The sequence below is a fragment of the Neopsephotus bourkii genome, unplaced genomic scaffold (genome assembly GCF_033783945.1).
Source record: "Neopsephotus bourkii isolate Nb327-2 ecotype Australia unplaced genomic scaffold, CSIRO-AGI_Nbou_v1 NB_379, whole genome shotgun sequence".
Classification (NCBI taxonomy): Eukaryota; Metazoa; Chordata; class Aves; order Psittaciformes; family Psittacidae; genus Neopsephotus; species Neopsephotus bourkii.
This window is the reverse complement of record NW_026900884.1, coordinates 2164270-2182099: the sequence shown is the minus strand read 5'-3', so window position 1 is coordinate 2182099 and position 17830 is coordinate 2164270. Positions and strand designations below refer to the sequence as shown.

At 34.8% G+C, this 17830-nt stretch overlaps 1 long non-coding RNA gene across 1 annotated transcript in view; it reads left to right on the top strand.

The window, feature by feature from the left end:
* The window catches only part of LOC133209999 (uncharacterized), a 47321-nt gene extending 37924 nt beyond the window's left edge, over window positions 1-9397 (top strand). The window contains exons 2-3 of the long non-coding RNA XR_009724824.1: window positions 8575-8671; window positions 8846-9397. This is a non-coding gene — a long non-coding RNA (uncharacterized LOC133209999). The remainder of the gene's footprint in view (window positions 1-8574; window positions 8672-8845) is intronic.
* Window positions 9398-17830: the final 8433 nt, after the last annotated feature.

Below are 17830 nucleotides of genomic sequence, written 5' to 3'. Positions count from 1 at the left end.
TATCTATCCTTTCTTAAGATGTCCTGTTTATTTTTTAGGTTTTGTAGTGTGACTAATGTTTATAGCTGTTTATCAAATACTACTGAAGTAATCTGATTAAAGTGCTTTAGATGGGTGCCTCATGTTTTTATTCTCTGTCAGTGTTCTACATTCTGTTCTGTATTCTTTATTTTCAGTCTATGACTGGAATAGTCATGATTCTTATCTGTGCATCATGACAATCAAATATACTTTCAAAGCAACACCCTCTCATTTGTCCTAGAAGTGAAAGGCCAAGAGAAAAGCAATGAAGTAATGAACATTCTTGTTTATATTGTTCCCAAACTACTTTCAATATGAATAAATGATTGGAGAGGAAAAAAAAAGTGTAATTAGAGGACAAATACTTTTAAAAATGTGTATTATAACAAGTACCATAAAATCAGATTAAATGCAGCTGGTTTTCTGTCTGTCATCTAAAGAAGTTTGTTAGTTCTAGAGTCTGCCATGACTAAGAGCTGCTATTCCTTATCAAGTTCAGCTCTGAAACCCCAAAGCTTAGACAAGACAAGGTGATTGTGTTGTTAGAAAAGTCCCTGAGGGCTTCCGGGTCATTATCAGACTCTGAAGGGCAGCCTAGTTGTTCTAGACAAGTAGCTTCCTTAAGGCCTACTTTTCCAGGAATTAGCACAGATTTGCTAACTGTGGACTTCATAGCAGATAAAAACATTTGCGAGTCAGAGTGTTTTAATAAAAAACATGACTACATAACATAGAGGAGCTCTTGGCAGAAGTCGACAGCTTGGTGTCATTTGAGTACTTGAATGATAATATTAGTTGACATGCAAGCAGACTAGAAACTGCTGGCAAGACTAGGCTTGGACAAAACTCCTTTAGGTATATTTTGCAAGGCATCTTTAGAGCGGGTAACCTTTTGAAGTGCATTAAGACTGGGGAAAAAGGAAAGAACAAAAGGAACGTAGAAGAGTTTTAGCCTTCATTAAATTCATAGAGGAGGCTGCGAAAGGAAGAGAAAGAACGGAAACAGGTATCTTGAAAATTGATAGCTGTTTAGGGCAACAGTTAGCGGGGGGTTTGGAATTTGGTGAGGTTTTTTGTTTGGTGCTTTGTGGCAGTTTTGTGTGGCTTTTTTTTTTTTTTTTTATTAACTAACTCCTTGAGGAAACAAGGCTTACTTGGCAATGCTGTCTCTCTTTCTTCATCTAGTCATTGTACCCATAATAACATCTGAAATGATAGCTACTTTCAAGCAACTTTGAAATTTACTTAAGTTCCTATGAAATCCATGGAAACTGGCACTCAGAAGCAGGAAATTTATTCAAAATAATGTCCCACTAAAGGAAAAGCAGGCGATATACACCTGGGTCTTTGGAAAAAGGGTGAGGTTCTTGTGGTATGTAAAGCTTGATAGTGGGATCAATGGATACAAATTCATAGGAAGGTTCTGTTACTTCTGCTATTTGTGACTTTTTTTTTTTCTTTGTGAGGACTTAAATTCTGTGCAACACCAAGGAAGGAAATGTGGAAACTTTTAAGACCACATTCTTCATATTGGAAAGAGATTGTCTTATAAATTCTCTTACATACTTGGTTGTCTGCAAACTCAGTTTTGGACTGCAATCCTTACTGCCATGTTTGAAGATGGACATTTACTGGAATAAGATTTTGAGAAGTGCAAACTGTAGTGAATTGTACCATTAATAAAGTAAAAAGGTGCTTGAAATGTTTATCCATTAACTAGTTCTAAATGGCTTATAATATTTTTATAGCCTTAATACAAGCTTGTCAGAAACTAGAATTCTTGTTTGCTTAGAATACAGACCATAGGATAGCCTGGGTTGGGAGGAATCTTGAAACATTATCTGGCCCAGCGTTTCATGGCAGAGGGAGCCTGGATCAGATTATCACTCTGTCAAACCCCATCATGAAAACCTTAATCAATGGGGACTCTACCATGTCACTGTGGGTGCTGTTCCAGTGATTGTTCTCATTGTCTTCAGCTCTGAAATTTTTTTCAACTATTAATAATCTGCCTTACACGTGAATAAGATATTTCAAGGTATTAAATTAATTTCTGTCCCTTTAGTTAAAGTCTGACTAGCTAAGCCTAGCTATTCCAATTATTACAAAGTCTAACAAACCTGCTAAATCCAAAGAAATCTATATTTCTTATTTCCTGAATTGGAAGATATTAGAGAAAGAGAGATCTATTTCTTGAGTTAGAAGGTTTCTAGGTTTATTATTTATGAAAATAAGCTTAAGGAAAGCACAGAGGACTTGAAATCAAGACACGCAAAAACTGAATTTAAAATAGAGGCAGCTGTTGGTAACACAATTTTGTTTACATGGTAGGAATAGCTTATTAGGGAGATGTCATAATGACTGTTTCCAACAAGTGTGGAGTAATTGGCTTGAGTAGCCACTTGATGTCATCCTGGTGCTACAAAATTTGTCTGAAAAACATTTAAAACTCCCTGATTCAGAGAGTATTATTGTTTCAGTGAACTTGGCCCATCTATATTCCTAAAGTTTATTTCACTTCCCTGCAAACCTTTGCTTCCCTGTCTTTCCCCCTGCAGTCATGCAGAATCTGTTTAAGAATCTTTCTGAAAGAATTCTTAGTCTATTCTTTTTTAATCTGACTTGATATAGCTGCAAATTTTTCAAGAAAATGTGACTCTCACTTATCTCTCATGTGAGTTTCATATCAACAGTTGCATTAATTTGTCCCAAACACTCTAACAATGCTATATGAAAGATGCATAGAAAACATTTCAAGAGTTTGAGCGATGGTTTTGCTTCTAAGATTATTCAGCTGTGTTAAGCCACCTCTGTCTTTTTTCTCTGACCAACAATAAAACAGACTGTTACATTTTTGTCCAGGAAAAGTTGTTCTTTAATGTTTTCTCAGTGGCATCTAACCTGATAAAAAGTAGTAAAAAGTCTCATTTAATCATTGTGTGTCTCTTTGGTGGGAAGGCGTGAGGGCGGAAAGGATGTCTGCCTCTAGGATCCAGAACAAATATTTCTATGGGCTGTGTGACGATTAATTTTCTCTGACACCTTCACACTTTTGTCAGAGTAAAATACGCCTGATTTCTTAAAGTATCTTTCCCCTACCACTCTTCCTCCTTCCATCTAGACAGAGTCCCTAGATCAATTAATTATCTTTTTTTCAATTTTCTATTACTTGCTCTTTTCTCTTAACTTATTCTGCTCTTTATACATCTTCTCAGTTTTGTGACTCTTAGGCCTGTATTTTCTATTGTAGAATTTGCAACATATTCCCACAGTACTCCCCTGGAGTTGTAAACCATTTGCTTTGGCAGACTGCCACTTTTTCATGACTACATTATATTAATGAGAGATTACAAGTTTATGTTGTCATTTGAAACTTTCACAAATTCTACCTGATTATTGCGTAATTTAGATCATTCACAGTCTAAAAACTGATACAAGAACGTTTTCCAAGTTCAAGGAGTGAACAAATAAGTACACAGTCTCAGTGGTAATCTGACAAACTGTATGTAAGAAACTGTTACTTATATTTCTGTACATATTTATGATCCCAGTGCCTTCTCTGACAGCTGCCTAAGAAAGAAAAAGCTGAAACTGAAAGAGTTCAGATAGGTATTAAAAAAGTGATTAAAGGTATAGTAGTACTTCTATAGGAACAAAGAGAGTCAAAAGAACCACGATAATTCATTTTGAATAAGGTGAATAATAGGGATTTGATTGAGGTGAGAAGATTAGTAAGAAATGACTACTGTCTTCTTTTTAGCTCTATCTCAAAGTATGAAGTAAGGAGATAAAGTGAAATTAAAGGACAAAGGGAATTTTTTTTTTTTTTTTTTTTTCCCTGGAGTGTAGTCATTCATTGGCATTTGCTGTTTCAGGAGGCCACTGAGACAAGTCAGGGGCTGATCGTAGCTGCCTTTTAAGGGTTTGTTAATAGCAATTAGCAAAACATTTTTCCTTTGAGTTTCCAGACCAGTACTGAGTAAAGCAGATATATGTTAAAAAACAAGGACTAGAGCACAGTGGTGCATAAAAAAATTATAGGTATATGAATTATAGAGAATACCTCTACTTGAACTCCCACAAATATTTATGACCACAACAGCTTTTTTGGTTGCCAGGGTGGGAATGAATGTGGTTGTTTTCTTCCAGGTTTAAAGATAAGTGTTTTTCATTTGCTCTTCTCATTAACAGCAATTTGGGTAACGTTCATCTTACTTGAAAGCTGCTAGTGTAAATACCTGTAAATGTTAATTGTTTTTGCAGATTTCAGATGATGGAAATTGGTACTTTTAGGGCATAATTTGTATTATCTTGCATAGATGTCTAAAACAGTCTAGATGAACCGTGTTCCAAAAGTGAGTATTTCTTCACCTGCTACATATTACTTCTTACAGAACCAATCTAGACAACAAAGTTATATGCAGGTAGCTGCAATGTAAGCATCTACAGTCAGGTAAGATGAATCTCCTATTGTTCATTGATCACACTTGTTCACAACTGCCATTTATAGTTGCAGTCTTGCAGAATGTCAAGAAAGATTATCTGCAGCCTCTCCTGCTTCTACTTCATGCCTCCAGTACATAGATTCTTCTACATTCACTCCTGAAAAAGTGGTATCACAAAATCATATAGCTTATGATTATCCTTGATAATCCACTATCATTGACAATGGGTTTCATCAGATATTGATGGAAGCAGTCCTCTGTTTATATCACAAAGTTTTAAAATGGGAATACTTTGGATCTGCTAAAACTACTGTGCACAAGAGCTGGCTTTTTTGTGTTTTTCAGAATTCATACAATAATATATTTAACTGACAAAGTCATAATGACTTTCCAGTTGCTGTTAATCTACTTGGAGTTCTTAACTACCCAAGGACAGTCTGCATAAGGTAACTGAATTCTGTAAAATATACCTCTGTTCCTGCAGACAATATCCAATGTCCTAAGATTGATCTCATTTATGCAGTAGTTTTCTGTCACTGCAGCCATCAGCGGAAACTAGGTAAAGGTGTAGATGCAATTTGATACTATGTATTTTGCCTAACTGTAAGTGCAGATGAGAACCTGGCTTCTAATGGAGGCAGATGGCCAGCTACCAAAAGCATTTTTAGTATCACTTTGATCATATTGGTTCACACATGCATGGTTACTTACATGTCTACTATAGTTTTTGTGTGTTCCCAAGTGCCTTATAATCTTGAATGGTTCACCTTCACTACAGTTCCATGAAGTAGGAACACTGCATTTTCTAAATGCGGGCAACCTGTGTTTGTTCTACAGTTCCTTAAGTACTTGGAAGAAGAGTGTTTATTTAGTGCACTACTGCATTCTTCTGACTAATTTCCTACAGGAAAGCTCTGGGATTCAGGAAGGCTTAAGTGACTTGTCTAAGATTGCACAGAAAACACAAGTCTTGCTATATCAAAATTGTTAATACTGCTAGAGATAAATGGTTCTTAGCTGTTATTGCAAGATTTTGTCAGCATTGATGAATCTTAAACCTAATATTTTTTATAATTCAGTAGTTTAGAATATTTTTCACCTATCAAGCAAAAAATTTAAAAAATCTGGCATATGAAAACTTGGCTAATTTAAGCTTTTAGATGCCTTTAAATAGTTAAAATATAGATGTCCTGGATTAATAGAAATTTGAAACAAGATAAAGCAGAATGAAAGCAGAGAAATGACAAATTGATGTATGAGAAGCAATATATGAGATGAGACTGATAAATTATCTTCTGATATGTTAATTAATTCCAGATAGAAAAGTTGGCAATATGATGATTTATTGAGATTTTAATAAAGTAAATTAAAAATTGAAAGGTGATCTGAGTCAAAGAATCCCCAGGAATCCTTTGAAAAAATAATTAAGAGTTTGAACATTTAAAGAGGCTTTTTATAGGCATAGACCCTGATATTCACATATACACACATTTGCATTTTAAATAGGTACATCTGAAAAATCTACTAAGCCTACATTCAGTAGCAGTTCTCCTTATACTTGCATAGAAATAACAAATTTTAAAATACTTATTTAGATCTATGCACTGCACTCCTGTATGCACAAAAAAAAAACCCCCAAAACAAAACCCACAACAAACCAACCCCTCCCCTCAAGATACCAAACAAAAAAACCCACCTGTATTTAGAGCCAGGTGCTATTCAGCCACCCAGAAAATCCTGCATGCCTGTTTGGTACTGAGGAGTAAATATGCACACAGACACAAAAATACTTGAACAAATCAAATATTTGTAATTAAAACTTAGCTTTAGTCAAAAGGAAACAGGTAGGACTTCTTCAAGGAAAGCTAATTCTGAAGTGCTGTATTTTTCTGGTTTCCTTTCCCACTAGAGACACAAGCAACTACCTGTAGGAAAAACCTGAAACTATTGCTGTGGCAGGAAAAAAAAGCAATTGTAGCTGTCAGCTCAGAATGCTGGTCATTCTAATTAACTAGGTGAAATTTATACAACTAAGATGCATGATGATCCAAAGACAGCCAACATGGCTTTAGTTTGTCTCAAAAATGTTCTTATTGGCTCAGCATCTGATACAACATACCTGATTGTTAATGTTCACATTGTAATTTTTTAGCATTAGAAGCATATTATATAACTCTGAGAGATAATTCTTATAGTACAGAATTTCTAAACCCACCAGTATTCTATTTACATTACAGTGAATATTCAAACAACATGGATTCATCTTAAGGGGAAAAATAATCTGATTTATCCAAAAATAACAAGGTAATGGATGAGATTCAACACACTGAAATAATAAATTTACATAAAATACATGAGAAATGTATCCTACTTAATGTTATCTAGCTAATGTTTTCCTTACTTTTTTTTTTTTACTGCTCAACTCTTTATTTCTTTTCTCTTTTAATGATCTATTTAGCATTTGTTGATCCCTTCCCCAGCATCTAAGTGAATCTGCATCTTAAAACAATAAATTCTAAGTTTTTCCACATGAAATATGGGCACTGTTTTATGCCTCATGTGTTACTGCAATGCTTTTATTGTTGACTTCTACTGCGGAGTTTGGAATTTCTCTCCATACAGCTGCTGTTGAATGTTTGCTTTTGTAGTAAATAAATGCGTGTCTTTTTCTCTCTCCCTTCTCAGATATTTCCAGATTTCTCCCATTCTCTCCCATTTATTGAAATAGATGGAACTATTGATTTTAAGAGATTTGGAAGAGAATTTATTTTCTGTTCCATTTTTGTCAAGGTTTATTAGTAGACCAGACTGATAAACACAGAAACACCATTACAGAGAACAGGGCACCTATCCCCGGGGATGTTTTACTCACAGCAGAGGTATAGGAACAGTACGGCTGAGTTCTGTCTGCACAGTTCAGGGTGCTGCTTACAGTGTTTGTGACTATGTATTGATTGGTGCAGAATTACATGCGTAAAGGATGATAACAGTGATTCACATCAATAGAGGCATTGTCTACAAAGGAGTGTGGCTGTTTATTTTTATTGAAAATTCTATAGCATTATGTAAAGAAATTGTCCCAACAGTACTTGCCTTTCCTTTTTACAATATTTTCCCTGGTTAAACATGCATCAATTTAACTACCACTGAAGGAAGTCATAGTAAATTAACAGCTGGCTGGTAAGCCTGGAGCTTTAAAGAGGAAACTGCTCCTTCCTCTTTACAAAAAGCTTTGAAACAAATCAGTTTCTCTTCAGTTATTTGGTCACAGTGATTTAAGTTTGGATAAACTGAACTAGATGTCAATTGGATGAAGGAGAGATTAGGATCTACCAGCACACACTGCTGGCTTCCAAAGACTGGAAGAAAATGTCACACTGTAATTTTTTTTTACAAAGTACCAGAGCACAGGTATTTGGTTGAGGATAAACAGAAAGATTATCAGAAAAATGTTTCCCAGCACCTTAAAAAAATTGATCTTTCTTTTGTTAATGTGTTTATAAATGCAAACTCAGTGCCATTCCCATTCATAACAGACTTGATAACTTCTGGGTATCATTCATCAAGAAAACTGTGCTGGCTCTCAAATCAGACATTTATTAAATAATGTAATTCATACTTCATTCTCATAGGCAAAATGCTTGATTGTATTGGACCATGAATAAAGCTCTAATCTGATTTAACTTCTTTCTTGTGTAAACATATAGGAAAGGTTCATGACTAATAGCAAAATCCACATGAAATGTGGATAATCCAAGTAATCTAAAGAACACTATAGGGCAGAGATTGCAAATTTGGAGTTTCTGTTTAAAGCATGTTGCACAAATCTTTTTCAAACCCATCATGTTTCATTAAGAATATATGTCACTGATTATTATCAACAAAAAAAAAATGCCCTAGATTAAAAAAATGGGTGTTCATAGAGTTTGATCTAAAAGTTACAAGTTCTTACCATGAGCCAAATTCAGATTAAATTAGCAGAAGAATCTGGCTTTGAATCATGCCATTTAGTGTAAAATTGAGGATCTGATGAGTAGAGGTTGGCCCCTATGATTTGTAACAGTTTACCTTACCACCTTTTTGCCTCATCTCCTCTCTGATACTGCAGATCCAGATAGTTCTCCAGATAATCATCTAGATAAGAAGTGTGTGATGAATCTCTCTTCAACTTCACCAGCTCCCACATTTGAAGTTCAAGCATCAAGGTAATTCCAGGTCTTTGTTCTTTTTTTCCCCAAAGTTTCAGCTATTGGAAATTTGTGAATATATTAAATATATTAGTGTAAGTATCTTAGGTTTTTTTTTTGTTGTTTTTGTTTTGTTTTGTTTTGTTTTGTTTTGTTTTCTATTAAAGAAATGCCTATGTTTTCTAATTGTAGAGAAAGAAAAGTGTGGATATATGAAACCAGAACACCCTGAAGGCTTAAATATGGAAGTAAAATCAGACTGAAGACTAAAGAAATTGGTAATTTTTTGTTTCATTCTTGCATTTCTTTGGGACTGGCTTATTTTTCTAAGCCACCTGGGATAGCAGATGGTGCCAGCATACTTTTGAACCTAGTTAATTTTTTGCATGTTTTTGCCTAGCATTGTGTCTCACAAGGGTCTGGTTTGGTTCCTATCCTTATGCGTAAAGGACAGTTTGTTTTATCAGGAGTTTGAGGGCAAAATAGCCTGAGTTATTATTAGGATAATCTATATCCAGTTGCAACCAAGGAAGACATGCAACTGTTTTCCATTTATATGACTGAATTACGTGATATAGGTGAGATTAGCCAAGACAGATTCCCTGCAGATTTAACTTATCATGATTGGTTCAGGCAGGAGGTCTGAAGAAAGTGTTATTTCCCTAGGCCTTTTGAATTGTGATGAGGTACCATACCCGCAGGGCAGCAGGTTGTGCAGTCTACATGCTGTTATTGACCAGAGGCTGTAATTCAAGGACCCGAAGGGACTGTTAACTTTATTGCGATGAAAATGAGATCAAGCTCTGTTTGAATTCCCTGATGATAATCATGATGCTATCTTTGTGAAATGGCAGACAGATTAAAGAAATACATGCAGTATATTGGGCAACTTGCATAAATGATCTGTTGCCTGCAGCTGATTCACTAAGTAGTTGTGTGTTCTTGTTGCAAGGAGAGATTAGCAGAAAGGAGCGTGACTGTTCACAATGTTTTGCTATCTGTATCAGCTGCCTGGTAGCCCAAGGTTTAAGATTTTTCATTTAAAGTCCCAAGAGGGTTGCATCCCAAGTGCTTTTTTGAGCTTCTGATGCCCTGTACTCCACTTCAATCTTGACAGTTAGGAGAGAGAGATTTGGGGCCTGAGGGTTTTCTGAAATGGAATGAACTGAGTGTGTACAGTCTTTTCCTCTGGAGTACTTTTCCTCCAGAGCTAAAACGTGTCACAAATTTATAGTGTATTTAAAAACATGCTTTCCAACTATGACTGGAAAGCTTTGTGCAACAATACTTTTAGTTGTAATTACTTCACTGTTAGTAGTTATGATTTAAAGTAGCAGACTAAGGAAGAAAGACTGGAAATTCTCTAACCTTATTAAACAGTAAACACTCTTTGACTTGAACATTGCTGATGAAAAATTATTACAGGTTTTCAGCTTAGTGCCCAGTGTTCTGGGGAATCTTTGAGAAGATATTATGCTTGTTTACTTTAAATCATAAGATATTAAACAATTCAAATAAGATTTTTATGTTTTTCACTTGTATAATGCACAAAGGGCAAGCTACTAAATGTGCTCAGACTTTTTTGCTAAAGGTATCTTTGTCTACTTATATTTCAGCTGCCTGTCATGACTACAAGATGATCCAAATTCATCCTCACATCCAGTGAAATCCTGACAGGTTTTCTCATGTTGAGTAGGATATAACTGTATCTGAGGACCTACTGAAGTCACAGGTATTGTGAACAAAATACCATAATACAGCACAACCAAATCAATGGTCCGGATCCACAGCCTTAGTTCAAGTGTTATGTCTTACAAGTAGGAGTGTGTTTCTGGTCAAAGGTGGTTTTTTTTCTGGTCAAAAATTTAGTCTCCTCTTTGTTCATTTTTATCTTCCTTTATCTTATTTATCAATAAGGTACTGTAAGTGCTAAAATGTTTATTCAGACTTTTCTGTTACTCTTATTTTTGGCATTGTCTTATACTATGTATAAGTTACTTAGATAAAGTCTTGCAAATGCTTCCAGTCAGTACTACACTTAAGTCAATTATGTAAAGTTTGTCAGTTGTTCTTGCCAAGCCTATTACCGCTTTAAAAAAATACTGCTGCACTGTCATTCTTTGATATTCAAAAAGACCTCAATGTTCATCAGTGAACACAACTTCAAATCACTAATAATAAAAAAAAATATTTTGTCAGTTCAAATAAAATTCTTTCTAAAGTAAACCAAAACTATTTAGAATAATTACTTTGCATTACTGTTAGCATCGAAAATACTATATTTATATTTATTCTATGAACTGGTGGCTTAATCTGCACTGAAGGCGTGTTGGAAACTGTTGGAATATATTCTGTCATTTGGTTCAGCTTTAGGCAATTACACATTGGAGTACTTTGGTACTCTTTTTAAAACATATTGGTCTGAAATTTGCACTGAAGGAATCTGCAGTATATCTTCCTGACCCCTTTTTGAATTGAATTAATAGAATATTAATTTATTTTAGATGTGCCAGAAGCATCATCCTATTACTAATAAGTTGAAACAGACAGCAGGAAATGCAGGTCCCTTCCTAGCGTTGCCAGAATGCATCTCTGTGTGTATCCAGCTATCTGGGTGATATGTTGACAGAATGAGGCCAGTGATGCATATAAAGGAATTTCCCCTCCGCCCCTCTCCTTGCAGTTTATTGCTTGTCATTGACTAACTCTCTGACCAGAATTTCTGCAGGAAAAATAAAATTAAAACAGAAATAGCTTCTATATTAGCATTACTATCAAATGTTTAATTTGTGTATTGATAAGAGTACTTACGTTTCAGAAAGTGCAGTTATTTCATTTGGCTTATCAGCCATCTAAGACTAAAGTAGCATTAGCTAACTATAAATTAGTTTTGCTGCAGTCATTGTAACTGACTGAAGTCAGAGCAACATTTTTGGAGGACATGAATCCAAACGCTTTTTTTTATTAACGGGAAGTGATTTTTTTTCTTATCCCTCCCCCAAACCACCCTCAATCATTACGTTTGCTATGTGTGTTAGGATTAACTATTTTTTCTTAATTGCTTGCAAATTTTAATCTGATTCACTGACATACTAACAGCACAGAAACAAGATTTATTTTTGAAAGCCATAGTTTTAGGTTTTGTTTGTTTGTGGGTTGTTTTTTTTTCCTCCTTTTTTTTTTTTTTAGGAAAGCTCAATTTAAGAGCAAAACTATTTATTCTACAATAGAGAAAAGCCAGATTTCAATAGTAAATAAAAAAAGCCAACCACAGACAAGAATTTATACACAGATAAAAAATAAACCCCCAAAGATAGTAAGTGTCTGGCAGTGAAGTCGCATTTATGTGAAATAAACATCCTGGGCTTTAGTGGTAAAGTGAGGTAACATAATCCTTTTCCCTTTGATAATGATATACAGATGATCAGGACAGGGAGTCATACAAGCTTATATAACTGTACCCGATATTTATTTGATAAAGAGGATTCATGGACAAAAGACCCTAACAAGATAACAAGCTCCTGTATTTTCTGGCTCATTATATCTAGTAGCACCTAACCACTCATTTCCACCTGGCCTAAGAACTGGAAAAACACTTTTTTCTCAGATTGAATTTGACGGCATGGGGAAACCACCTTTCCCAAATGCACAAAAGCAGCTATTTGGATGGCTGAAACAGCCCTGATCTCTTTATATATAATCTGGAGCACACAAGTGATTCAACAGTTACCCATTTAAGTGACTGCAGTTCTATTTCATACGCCACTTTTTTCACTTATGTAGAAATGTAAGACACTTAGCTATCACCCTACACAATAATTGTACTTTTAATGCAAATTATTAACACTGTGAACTCTGCCCATAGCACATTGAAAGCAGCTGGCAAAAAGGGTATTTTCTGTAAACACTTTTTTTCAAGGGAGAGGTGGGGGAGTGTGACACAAGGCATAAAAGAAGTAAAAAGAAAATGAACAATTTTCTAATGGTGATAAAAATGTAGTAACTTCTGAATGGTAACTTGTGATTTGAGGCACTGAAACCAAAATACTTTAACTTCTCATGTGAATTTTAATTTTAAAATGGCAAGGTTTTTATTAAACAATGTAGATGAGACGTTCCCCTCTACGTTTCATTTCCCCACGGAAATGAAAACATCCAAAAAGTTTATTTTGAAAAACATGAAAGACAGTTTACTTGCACCCTGTTCTGCTTACTGTACATAAACAGGCCCTAAGTATCTGAACCATTGGCCATTCTTCCCCAGTGAATCTGTTCATCTATCTGTCTTATTCATTTTGTCGTATGTACACAAGAACTTAAATCACATCAGCGTGGGCTGCCTGGCAAATAATGGATGAAGCTCACTTGGAATCTGAGAATAAAGCACTAACTGTTTGCAAGGTGAAAATATTAAGAGCAGTATATGATGTTAACTCGCAGAAGATGCCTAGTGCATGGCCTAAACAGACTTCAGTTTATTAATACAACAAACAATAGGTTACAGATAGCTCATACAGAAACTGTTGCCCCTGATTCAGTATGCCTTCAACAGGATCACTCCAGTGCACAGCTGTAGATTCTGCTTGGTTTTGGTTTAGAGTGTATTGTGCAAGCTGTGCACGGGGCGTGCTTGTGTAACTATAGCATATGCTGTTTATGAGCCTTTAATCCTTCTTCACTCAAGGCAGCAATGCACCCCCTGCAGTTTACAGTTTTCCATCTGTATCACTTGTCTTGAGTTGTAGATTTGTGTCTTGGCATAGTACAGAAAAGGTATCTTCAATCTTCTCATGACAGTTGCATAGCATTTTTCTAGGCTGACAGTCCTTGTCAAATCAAAACCAAACCTGCTACATTTAGTGCCGCAAGTTATTCATAAGGAATTTTAAAATGCCCAACACTTAGTTTACAGAATTGTAACTTCCCATCCAATTTGCCTTAGTAGCACAGCAGCATTTCACACAGGGACAGACAGAATATATTCAACCTTTCCTACAGTAGTTTCATATTCTCTAATAAGATGAAATATAGTGTTTTGAAAATGTATATTCATGTATGCCCCTAATAGCCTAATGATTGTAAAATTAATTCAGGCATGTAGAATACCTAGATAAATTCATCTAGTAACATGTGACTTAGGCCTGTGCATTGTCTCATCAGGCCAACCATAATTTTAATTTGTAACTGTGCCATATTATGTCAGCAAATATTTAGCAAAAAAAGAGCGTTCAGCTTAGGTTTGAGTGCATCTAGTTTCACCTTATTTTCCCCTATTGCAAGTTTGGCTGATACATCCTAGATGTATCCTGATAGAAAGTTTATAACGGATTAAAATGTTCACATCAAAAGAGTTAAAAAAAGAGAAAATATTAGCTGGTCTGAGTGGCAAAGGGAACGGATTCTTAATTACCTATCCATCCCTTTTATTACTGCCATTTAACTTCAATCTGCAAGTCTGTGCTTTTGGGTAACAGTGCAAAGAGTTTAGAGTAACATTCTTCCAAATAAGAAAAACTAAAACTTAGTTGTGTTAGCTAATGAAGAGAGAGAAAATACAAAGAGATTGTTAAACTATTATGTCCCTACATAAAAATGTTCTTCACTGAGAACTGTAATAAACAGAGGTAATATTTTTAATTCTGGTATGGTAACTCTGCATTTATTGCAGTGTGACTCAAACCACATTTTTATCTCAGAGAAAACAATACAAAACCAGAGAAATGTCCTTTGAGATAAAAAAAAAGTGCTGTAAAGACTTTATGTTAAGATGTTTTTCTTTAAACACATACTGAGAGGTTTTTTGTCATGGAACTAAAAGAACATAAAATGTAAAAGTTTAAGACCATTTTGCATCAGAAAATAGACTTCATAGTACTTGTTGCATGTGTTAATACACAAGATATTGTGCATTTTACATCACGTCTATTTAACCAGCAAAGTATGATTTCTATCAGTCTGTTTTCATTTGTTGTGTTTTCCTGAAGTAGTGGATTCAGCTTCAACTAGTAATTTATACTTTGCAGTTCCATTAGTATTTTGGATTCCAAAATTTTTCAGGAATTGAAGTAAGCTTATTTCACTGTTAATTAACCTTAAACACATGACAGTTCCTCTGCAATCACAGGGTGATACTGCAAAGTCTTTTTATCCACTGTTGGCTCTAACTTTTAAATCTGTTTCACACACTTGCAAAACATTTTAGCAAGTCACATTGAAGCTTGAAATAATTGAAGGGAAATTATTTGGTCAATAACTTGATATTGGCCGTTAACTACTAGCAATGATTACTGTGCTAGGCAAATTATTACTGATTTTCATTGCAATGTGTTTGTTCATTTCTATAGTAAATTTCAAATTTTTGAAGGAAATGAAGGATCTAATCATAGAATCATAGAATGGTATGGAATTTGTTTCTTTCTCTGCAAGGAAATATTACTGTGAGATTGTTATTGTGCTACTTTTATTATGAATCTATAAATCAAGATATTGTTTTTTTTTTTTTTTTTTTTTTAAACTGTGATCCTATGAGGCAAATTAATAACTTTGTTTTTTTTTTGTACCACACAAGATATTATGGGGATTATTACAATATTAAAATTTTCGTCCAGGTAATGAAAGAAGCATCTAAATTGGCAAAGGGAATAAGCAGTCAAAGTTGCTGGAAACAACCCAATTTTAAAAGTTCTTTTCTGATGTGCTCTTGAAATGTGCATGAAGACTGAAAACTGTATGCAGGCGCAGTTTCCTACAGTAGTCAATCTAATCTTCAGTGCATTCCATAGGATTATCTATTGGCTTTGTATCAAAAGGATAGTGAAAGAGTTGATGTTGGGTAGCAGCATACAATAAAGTGCACTAAGTGTATACCCTCTGTAAACTTCTCCATCGCATTGCCTATGGATATTCAAAAAATGTCTCTGCTTTTACATGTATTCTTTAAGAGGAACTGTAAATGCTCTGTCAAGGCTAAGCTATAAATAAAAAGACCAGAAGCCAGCCCAAGGCCTCCGAGCAGTTAGATACAGAGGATACAATGAAAAAATCTAACCCTCGTGGTAAAATGATGGGGGCAACCCCACTAGAGGAACCTTTTTGTTTTCTTCCCACTAAGTGCTAAGAGCGTTTTTTGTACAAACCCCTACCTTTTCAGCTTCCCAACACTTTTCCTTTGTGTACTTCAGGTAATATATGTAGTCTACATAAAAAATGCTAATATTATACTTAGATAAGTATTAAGTGCGAGCGAGCTTCTTACTGTGGCAAAGCCTAAGCTGATCCAGTTACAGCTGCATTTGTTTGATATTGTTAATTCTTAGTGATATTAGATCAAAGCAACTATAACTACAGCATTATAACTGAAAAAGGAAAGGAACAGTTTTTAAAGAGAAGGCTTAATATTTGTGGAATGCAAAACAACATCAAAGAGCTGCTCAAATCATCATAAATTCTGCAGTAGTCTTACATGTGTGACTGTATCATCTGTTTCAGATGATCCCAAACCCCTTTGTGAAACAACTGCATGATCTTTTTAAGCAACCTTCCCACATGAAATTTATTTCTGCAAACACCCCTTGAGTATCAGATAATGAGATGAAAGTCCTTCAATGACCAGTTCGGAGAAGAGTAGTTTATGGTTTGCAATCAACTGTAAAATCATATCATATGTATCATATGAGATATCTGTAATTTCTTAAATTCAGATCTGTCTTGTTAATAACAGCTTTAAAGTGATTGTGAGCCTCCAGTTCTTTCAGAAATTTTACTTTTCAATTCCAAGTGCCAAAAATTGAGTGTTTTTTATTACTATATTATTATACTATATTATAGATACTATAATATTATAGATACTTTACTATATTATAGATACTATAATATTATATATTACTATATTGCTATATTAATATATTACTATATTATTTTATTACTGTATTACTGAAGTATGGCTCCGTGGATCTGCTTTAAGGTGATCTATTCTATGATTCTATGACCTGATCCCCCTCCTGAGGATGAGGGAGGAAGTGTTATCTTGAGGAAAACAAGAATGAAGAAGGTCAGGCAGCCTTCATGAGATCAACTTTTTAGACCACAAAATGATAAACTGATCGAAAGAGTTTGTAATGTTATAGTCTGATACATTTATTGAATTCTGTAATGCAGAGGTTGAGGTTTTAGACCGTTCACCAAAACAAAACTTCAGACGGGTGTCTTGATTTATGCAAAACCAAACAAACAACCTCTCACTCAAATTATACTAGGCATAATATATTTCTCCTGGTATTAGTAAACTCTAAAGTGATCATTGAATTTGTTCCATCAACTCTGTCCTTCCCAGAAATGCTGGGCAGGAGTGAAGAGTGCTAACAAATCAAGTAGATATATGCATCACTGATCTATACAGATCAGCTGTCCTTGAAATGTAAACTCCAGAAAGGGATCTGCATTTTCAAAGATGCATGCAGCTTTTGTCAACTGCTATTCCTGCATTCAACTCTTCTAAAGATTTGCTGTAAACTTCAGAGAGAAAAGAAAGACTTGATGCCTGCAAGCACAAATACAGAAAGACATTAGAATTTATTTTTTTTTCTCAGAAGCCTGTGAAATTGAATGTGACATACAGACATGTGAACTCTTCAATTACTGGCAAACTACCTGAAACCTTTGTTAAAGCATATATCGTTTCCAAATTAGGTTCTTGCAAAAAAACTCCACCGAAAACAAAACAATCCCACAAACAACAAAAAAAAACAAACAAACCAAACCACCAAAAGCCCTCAAAAAGAAAAGAACCTTATTCTTACTCAATATGATTTAACTCATCATTGAAAAGAAGCAAAACAAGTAGAATGTGTAAGAAAGAGGAAGCAATGCTGACAGAAAAACTGCAATGTATGTTTGTATGTTGCTACTTTCAATACCCTATTTCTGAAATTAGTGGACTGGAATGAGTTTCATTCATCACTGAGGTTGCACCCGTCAGAAAGAACAGGCTGTGTTAAACAATATAGGGAATTTGGATTTGGGGCTTCTGTTATCAGCTAAAAGTGTTGTGCTCACAAAACATGAAGTGTTAGTTCAATGTAAAATCACCCTACTGATTCAGAGTTCAGAATTTTTCTGGGATAGGTTTTTACTTGACAAATTACAAAGAAGGTATTGGTAGACTACACCACTGTAATT